The 7,118-nt window shown below is 43.7% G+C and overlaps 1 non-coding gene across 1 annotated transcript; it reads left to right on the top strand.

Moving 5' to 3' along the window:
• The first annotated feature begins 3,981 nt into the window (after positions 1–3,981).
• On the top strand, positions 3,982–4,083 carry LOC128064259 (U6 spliceosomal RNA). The gene has a single exon (XR_008200975.1). It is a non-coding gene; the product is annotated as a U6 spliceosomal RNA (small nuclear RNA).
• Positions 4,084–7,118: the final 3,035 nt, after the last annotated feature.

The raw sequence follows: 7,118 nt of genomic DNA, 5'->3' as shown, positions 1-7,118 counted from the left end.
CCTGGAGATAAGAATGCAGCACTGGGCGTTCCTGTAGCCCCCAAATATCTTAACATCTGCAGTCTCCAGACTGGACCCCGGGCACTAGTGGACAGCAGCCTTGGACTCCAAATCATTCCGACCTGGGAACTCTCAGGACTTGAGGCCACGTGGATTTTCTCAGGTGCTGCTAATTCTGTAACAACAGATCACACCACCAGCTTTTCTCAAACCCTTAAAGGAGCAAGTTCCTGGTACATTCTTGATGCCCAGTGTCTCCAGTCTTGGCATTTTTCTTGGTTGTCCCACCCTCCTCCATAAATGAATCTAGTCTCAAGAAGTGCTTGGACTGTAGTCTATCCAGAAACTCAGAGAGAAGCTGTAAAGCTGTGGTGTTTGCCTCCTGTGTCAGAGACTCTGAGGGCCACAGCTCTCGAGGACGCTGGAGATAGGAGGTCTAAGGCCCAGAGGGCTGGGTTCACCAGAGGTGCCACTCTGTGCGTGAAAACTCTCTCAAGAGCCAAAGTCAACCTTCCACACTAGGAAAACAGTTTGTTGGCACAAACAAGATAAGATGGACCTTGAAAACTCTAGGAGAAAGTTTAAGAAAGCTCCCAATTGCCAAACTGGAAGCAGTTTGAAGACAAAATAAATAACAGAGAATTAGATGATAACCCAAAGTATAAAGTAATATGTATGAGTCCATACTCATATAAATAAATGACTAAATAAACAAATGTGGGAGAAGAAACAACCATTCCTTAAAGAAACATCCTGAATAACACAGATAGATCATCCCTGCAAGGAGGAGGAAATTACTGCCATGATCACCTGATTGTGGGCTAGCCTTAGTAACTTATTTCCAAAGAGAAGAGGAGGGGAAGGGGAAAACAGTGCAGAAACTGGACAAACACAATATAATGAACTAATCAAAAGCGATATTCCCAGTGGTAAGACCCTCTGCTGTCACGTGTACCCTGAGGTAATGGGACAGGGTGATTCACCTCTGTGGTGTGTTCCTCAAGACCAAAAGTCTGAAGCGCACTCTACATTATGAGAACAACAGCAGCCATATTCAGCTTGGAGGGCCTTCTACCATCCCTGGCGAGTGCTCCTCACGACTGCCAAGGCCATAACAGACCAGGAGAGAATGAGTAACTCCACAGAGCAGAGGACACGGGGGACACATGACAGTGAACGCAGCGTGTATAGGTTGTGGATTAGATCCTGGAAATCAAAGTGACATTAATGGACAACCTGGTTAAAACCAAATATACTGTGAGGTTTATTCAATTCAGTCACTCAGTTGTGTCCGACTCTTTGAGACCCCATGAATTGCAGCACGCCAGGCCTCCCTGTCCATCACCAACTCCCGGAGTTCACTCAAACTCATGTCCATTGAGTCGGTGATCCCATCCAGCCATCTCATCCTATGTCGTCCCCTTCTCCTCCGGCCCCTAATCCCTAACAGCATCAGAGTCTTTTCCAATGAGTCAACTCTTCGTATGAGGTGGCCAAAGTACTGGAGTTTCAGCTTTGGCATAAGTCCTTCCAAAGAAAACCCAGGACTGATCTCCTTTAGAATGGACTGGTTGGATCTCCTTGCAGTCCAAGCCACACTCAAGAGTCTTCTCCAACACCACAGTTCAAAAGCATCAATTCTTCAGCGCTCAGCCTTCTTCACAGTCCAACTCTCACATCCATATATGACCACTAGAAAAACCATAGCCTTGACTATATGGACCTTTGTTGGCTTTTGAATATGCTATCTAGGTTGGTCATAACTTTCCTTCCAAGGAGTAAGCGTCTTTTAATTTCATGGCTGCAGTCACCATCTGCAGTGATTTTGGAGCCCAAAAAAATAAAGTCTGACACTGTTTCCACTGTTTCCCCATCTATTTCCCATGAAGTGATGGGACCGGATGCCATGATCTTCGTTTTCTGAATGTTGAGCTTTAAGCCAACTTTTTCACTCTCCTCTTTCACTTTTATCTACAGGATTTTTAGTTCCTCTTCACTTTCTGCCATAATGGTGGTGTCTTAGTAATCATCTAATATTGTTTCTCAGTTTTGATAAATATTTGTAACTTTTCAATAAATCAAAAATTATCCCAAATTAAAATTTTATTTTATAAACAGCTTACATAAGAAAAGGGCTACATGTGCTACATTCCTCCACGGAACCTGACCAGCTTCTCACCATGATGTCACTAAATGTCCCCACAGTCCAGGGACATCTCAGAGGATCCTGTGGCACCCTCGGAAGGGCATTGGGCTGGATCCATAGCAGCCACCTGTGTTACTCAGCATTCCAGGCCCTGGCTCCTCTCCTCACAGCACTGCAGAGGGCATTGGAGGCAGTGTCATCTGAAGGACAGGAAGCACGGGATACATGGGCAAGGGTCTCACCACACGGAAGTCCTGCTGCCACAGACAAAGAGCCAGCATGTGCAGCCTGGGCCATGTGGTGTTCACCTTCCTGCCCAGGAACCTCTGAGACACATCTGCAGCCACCTGAGCCCCTCGTGGGGTGACCTTCAGAGAGGTGGCCCCCAGGCAGCAGGAGCCATGGTGAGAAGAGGCTCCATGGAAGTCAGCTGACACTGCAGCTCAGTACTTGGTGCCTCTTTGCCAAAAGCAGTTACTGGATGTGAATCTTATTTGGTAAAGGGTCTGACTGTGATCATGCCTTGTGTCCCAACTCAGTTCTGGCCCTCAGCAAACCTTATTTCGCCACAGGTGACCCAGAGCAAGTTCAGTCAGATGCTTTCAGAGAAAAACTACCTGATTCTGCTAGCCAGAAAGTCATAGAGAGATGGAAGCAAGCTTTGGGTGCCAAGACAGAAATAACAGAATGGAGCCAAGCCCCAAAAGAAAGGCCCTAGATCTAGCAATAGCAGAAGTCATTAATGCAATGAAGAGCTCATGGATAAATGCACTGCTTTAGTGTTACCATCATAACCAGGAAGTTTCTTCACAATTTCTTACAAAATAATGTATAACAGTGACTACTAGTCCAAAGGTATAATACATTTATGATCATCCTTAAGCTGGCCATGCTCATGGAATCAGAACACAGGATACCCAGCTGGGGTCTCAAACATAGGCTTCTGAAGGGGTCCACATGGAATGGGAAAATGTTCTTTTATGTGCCCCAAGGAGGTAACCCCAGAAGGCTACAGGACTCAGAAGATCCTGAGGAGCGCTCAAAAGACAAAAAGAGTTGACAGAAACACAGCTTACATGCTGAAAGAAAGCAAAGAAAACACACACATGGATTTATCATGTCCATTCCCAGATTACTGAGGTAACTGCAAACTCACTATTTTGGATAAACAAATATGCCCCACTTGTAAAGCCTGCAAAACTGCACACAGGCCCCTGTATCTGGGCAGCCGGGGCACAGAAACTAGCATGGTCAACACAACAGAGCCAGGTGAAGAGGCCCTGCTGATGACAGCAGGGCAAGGGCAAGCCCAGATACCAGGACATCACCACTGCCTCCACCACAAAGGCAGCTCTGAGCAGACACACAGGACTGGCCCCGGTTCAGGAGCATCTTCCACACTCAATCCATGAGGAAACAGCCCATCCTACATTCTTTCAGGAGAGGCACAGAAGGAATAATAATAAATCAGAGAAATACCAAAATGATTTTGGCCTACCTGTTCAAGGGAAACTATTAGAGCAAAGCCCTAAAAGATTTCTGAGGAAGCCCAGAACTAAGAGCAACCCTGATGAGACTTCCCTGGTGGTCCAGTGGGGAAGAATCCATCTTCCAATACAGGGGACACTGGCTGGATCTCTGGGTGGGAAATTAAGATGCCACATGCCATAATGTAACTAAAACTCGTGTGCCACAACTGAAGAGAAGGCTTAGTGCTGCAACAAAAGACCGCACATGCTGCCACTACAAAGATCCTGTGCACCACAACGAAGCCCCAGCGGAGCTGAGCATGAATAAATAAACAGATTTACAGAAGAGGGAGACAGTGACGGTCCTTGCTTCAGCAGCACATATACTAAAACTGCAACAACACAGAGAGGATAGCATGGCCCCTGCACAAGAATGACATCTAAATTTGTGAAGCATTCAATATTTTCTCATGTGTATAATAGACAACTAGCAAGAAGCTGCTATATAGCACAGACAGCCCAGCCTAGCTCTCTGACAATCTAGAGGGTTGGAGTTCAGGAGGAGAGGTTCAAGAGGGAGATGATATACATGTATGTATAAAAGATCTTCACGACCAAGATAATCACAACGGTGTGATCACTCACCTAGAGCCAGACGTCCTGGAATGTGAAGTCAAGTGGGCCTTAGAAAGCATCACTACGTACAAAACTAGTGGAGGTGATGGAATTCCAGTTGAGCTATTTCAAATCCTGAAAGATGATGCTGTTCAAGTGCTGCACTCAATATGCCAGCAAATTTGGAAAACTCAGCAGTGGCCACAGGACTGGAAAAGGTCAGTTTTCATTCCAATCTCAAGGAAAGGCAGTGCCAAAGAATGCTCAAACTACCACACAATTGCACTCATCTCACACGCTAGTAAAGTAATGCTCAAAATTCTCCAAGTCAGGCTTCAGCAATACGTGAACCGTGAACTTCCAGATGTTCAAGCTGGTTTTAGAAAAGGCAGAGGAACCAGAGATCAAATTGCCAACATCTGCTGGATCATCGAAAAAACAAGAGGGTTCCAGAAAAACATCTATTTCTGCTTTATCGACTATGCCAAAGCCTTTGACTGTGTGGATTACAATAAACTGTGGAAATTCTGAAAGAGATGGGAATACCAGGCCACCTGACCTGCCTCTTGAGAAATCTGTATGCAGGTCAGGAAGCAACAGTTAGAACTGGACATGGAACAACAGACTGGTTCCAAATAGGAAAAGGAGTACATCAAGGCTGTATATTGCCACCCTGCTTATTTAACTCATATGCAGAGCACATCATGAGACACGCAGGGTTGGAAGAGGCACAAGCTGGAATCAAGATTGCTGGGAGAAATATCAATAACCTCAGATATGCAGATGACACCACCCTTATGGCAGAAAGTGAAGAGGAACTAAAAAGCCTCTTGATAAAAGAGAAAGAGGAGAGAGAAAAAGTTGGCTTAAAGCTCAACATTCAGAAAACAAAGATCATGGCATCTGGTCCCATCACTTCATGGGAAATAGATGAGGAAACAGTAGAAACAGTGTCAGACTTTATTTTGGGGGGCTCCAAAATCACTGCAGATGGTGACTACAGCCATGAAATTAAAAGACACTTACTCCTTGGAAGGAAAGTTATGACCAACCTAGATAGCATACTGAAAAGCAGACATTACTTTGCCAACAAAGGTCCATCTAGTCAGGCTATGGTTTTTCCAGTAGTCATGTATGGATGTGAGAGTTGGACTGTGAAGAAAGCTGAGCGCTGAAGAATTGATGCTTTTGAACTGTGGTGTTGGAGAAGACTCTTGAGAATCCCTTGCACTGCAAGGACATCCAACCAGTCCATCCTAAAGGAGATCAGCCCTGGGTGTTCTTTGGAAGGACTGACGTTGAAGCTGAAACTCTAGCACTTTGGCCACTTCATGAGAAGAGTTGACTCACTGGAAAAGACTCTGATGCTGGGAAGGATTGAGGGCAGGAGGAGAAGGGGACGACCAAGGATGAGATGGCTGGATGGCATCACTGACTCAACGGACATGAGTTTGAGTGAACTCCGGGAGTTGGTGATGGACAGGGAGGCCTGGGGTGCTGCAATTCATGGTGTCGCCAAGAGTCGGAGACGACTGAGTGATTGAACTGAACTGATGATCATATGACTGCTTTCTTAATTGTTTTGGGTTTATTTTCTTTAGGTCTTTTCCTTCTCCTGTGTTTCTTGTCTAGAGAGTCCCTTTCGCATTTATTGTAAAACCTCTTTGGTGGCGCTGAATTCTCTTAACTTTTGCTTGTCTGGAAAACTTTTGATTTCTTCATCAAATCTGAAGGAGAGTCTTGCTGGGTAGAGTATTTTTGGTTGTAGGTTCTTCATCACTTTAAATATATCATGCCATTCTCTATTGGCTTGTAGAATTTATGTTGAGAATCATCTGATAGCTTGATGGAATTCCCTTATATGTTATTTGTCATTTTTCCCTTGTTGCTTTTAATATTTTGTCTTAAATTTTTGTCAGTTTTATAACTATGTGTCTTGGTGTGTTCCTCCTTGGGTTTATCCTGCCTGGGTCTCTCTATGCTTCCAGGACTTGGTTGACTATTTCCCTTCCCATATTAGGGAAGTTTTCAGCTATTATCTCTTCAAATATTTTCTCAGATGCTTTTTCTCTTCCTGTTCCTTCTGGGACCTCTGTAATGTGAATGTTGGTGTGTTTAATGATGTCCCAGATGTCTCTTCTGCTGTCCTCGTTTCTTTTCATTTTATTTTTTATACTACATTCTGTGACAGTGATTTTCAGCATTCTGTCTTCCAAGTTATTTATCCATTCTTCTTCCTCAATTATTCTGCTATTGATTCCATCTAGTGCATTGTTCATCTCTGTTGTTTAGTTCTAGTTCTTCTAGGTTTTGGTAAACATTTCTTACATCTTCTCCATTGATTCCCCAAGATCCTGGATCATTTTCACTATCATTATTCTGAATTCTCTTTCTGGAAGGTTGCCTATCTCCACTTCATTTAGCTATTTTTCTGGGGTTTTATCTTGTCCCTTCATCTGGGACATAACTTTCTGTAATGTGTTTTTTTCTTCTTTTTCCTTTTTAAAATAGAATTTTACAAAGATAAAATTATCTAAAATTAAGCCCATGATTGAACTTAAATATACAGTTTCACTTTCCAGGTTAGGAAAATACAATCCTGGTTGAAATTTCAATGCTTCCATAACTTCAGAATAAATGCAAGGTGCTGACAAGTGTATGTTGCCATGCTTCCAGGCTAAGTCTTTGTATCCATTGTTCGGTAGCCTTCCAAATAGTAATCTCCATGATCACTTGCTGTGAAGGCTTGCTCCACTCTTTCAGTGCATATACTCTGGGTTTCTTTTAAGCTATCAATTAAGTCAGCGGTATCTTCCCAACTCAGAGCTTCTCCCATGATAGTATTCAAATCAAACCATAAATTTTAAACTGTAATAAAATTAGCAGAA

This window comes from Budorcas taxicolor, chromosome 18 (assembly GCF_023091745.1).
Source record: "Budorcas taxicolor isolate Tak-1 chromosome 18, Takin1.1, whole genome shotgun sequence".
Classification (NCBI taxonomy): Eukaryota; Metazoa; Chordata; class Mammalia; order Artiodactyla; family Bovidae; genus Budorcas; species Budorcas taxicolor.
Note: the sequence above shows the minus strand (reverse complement) of the source record. Positions and strands in the feature narration are given on the sequence as shown.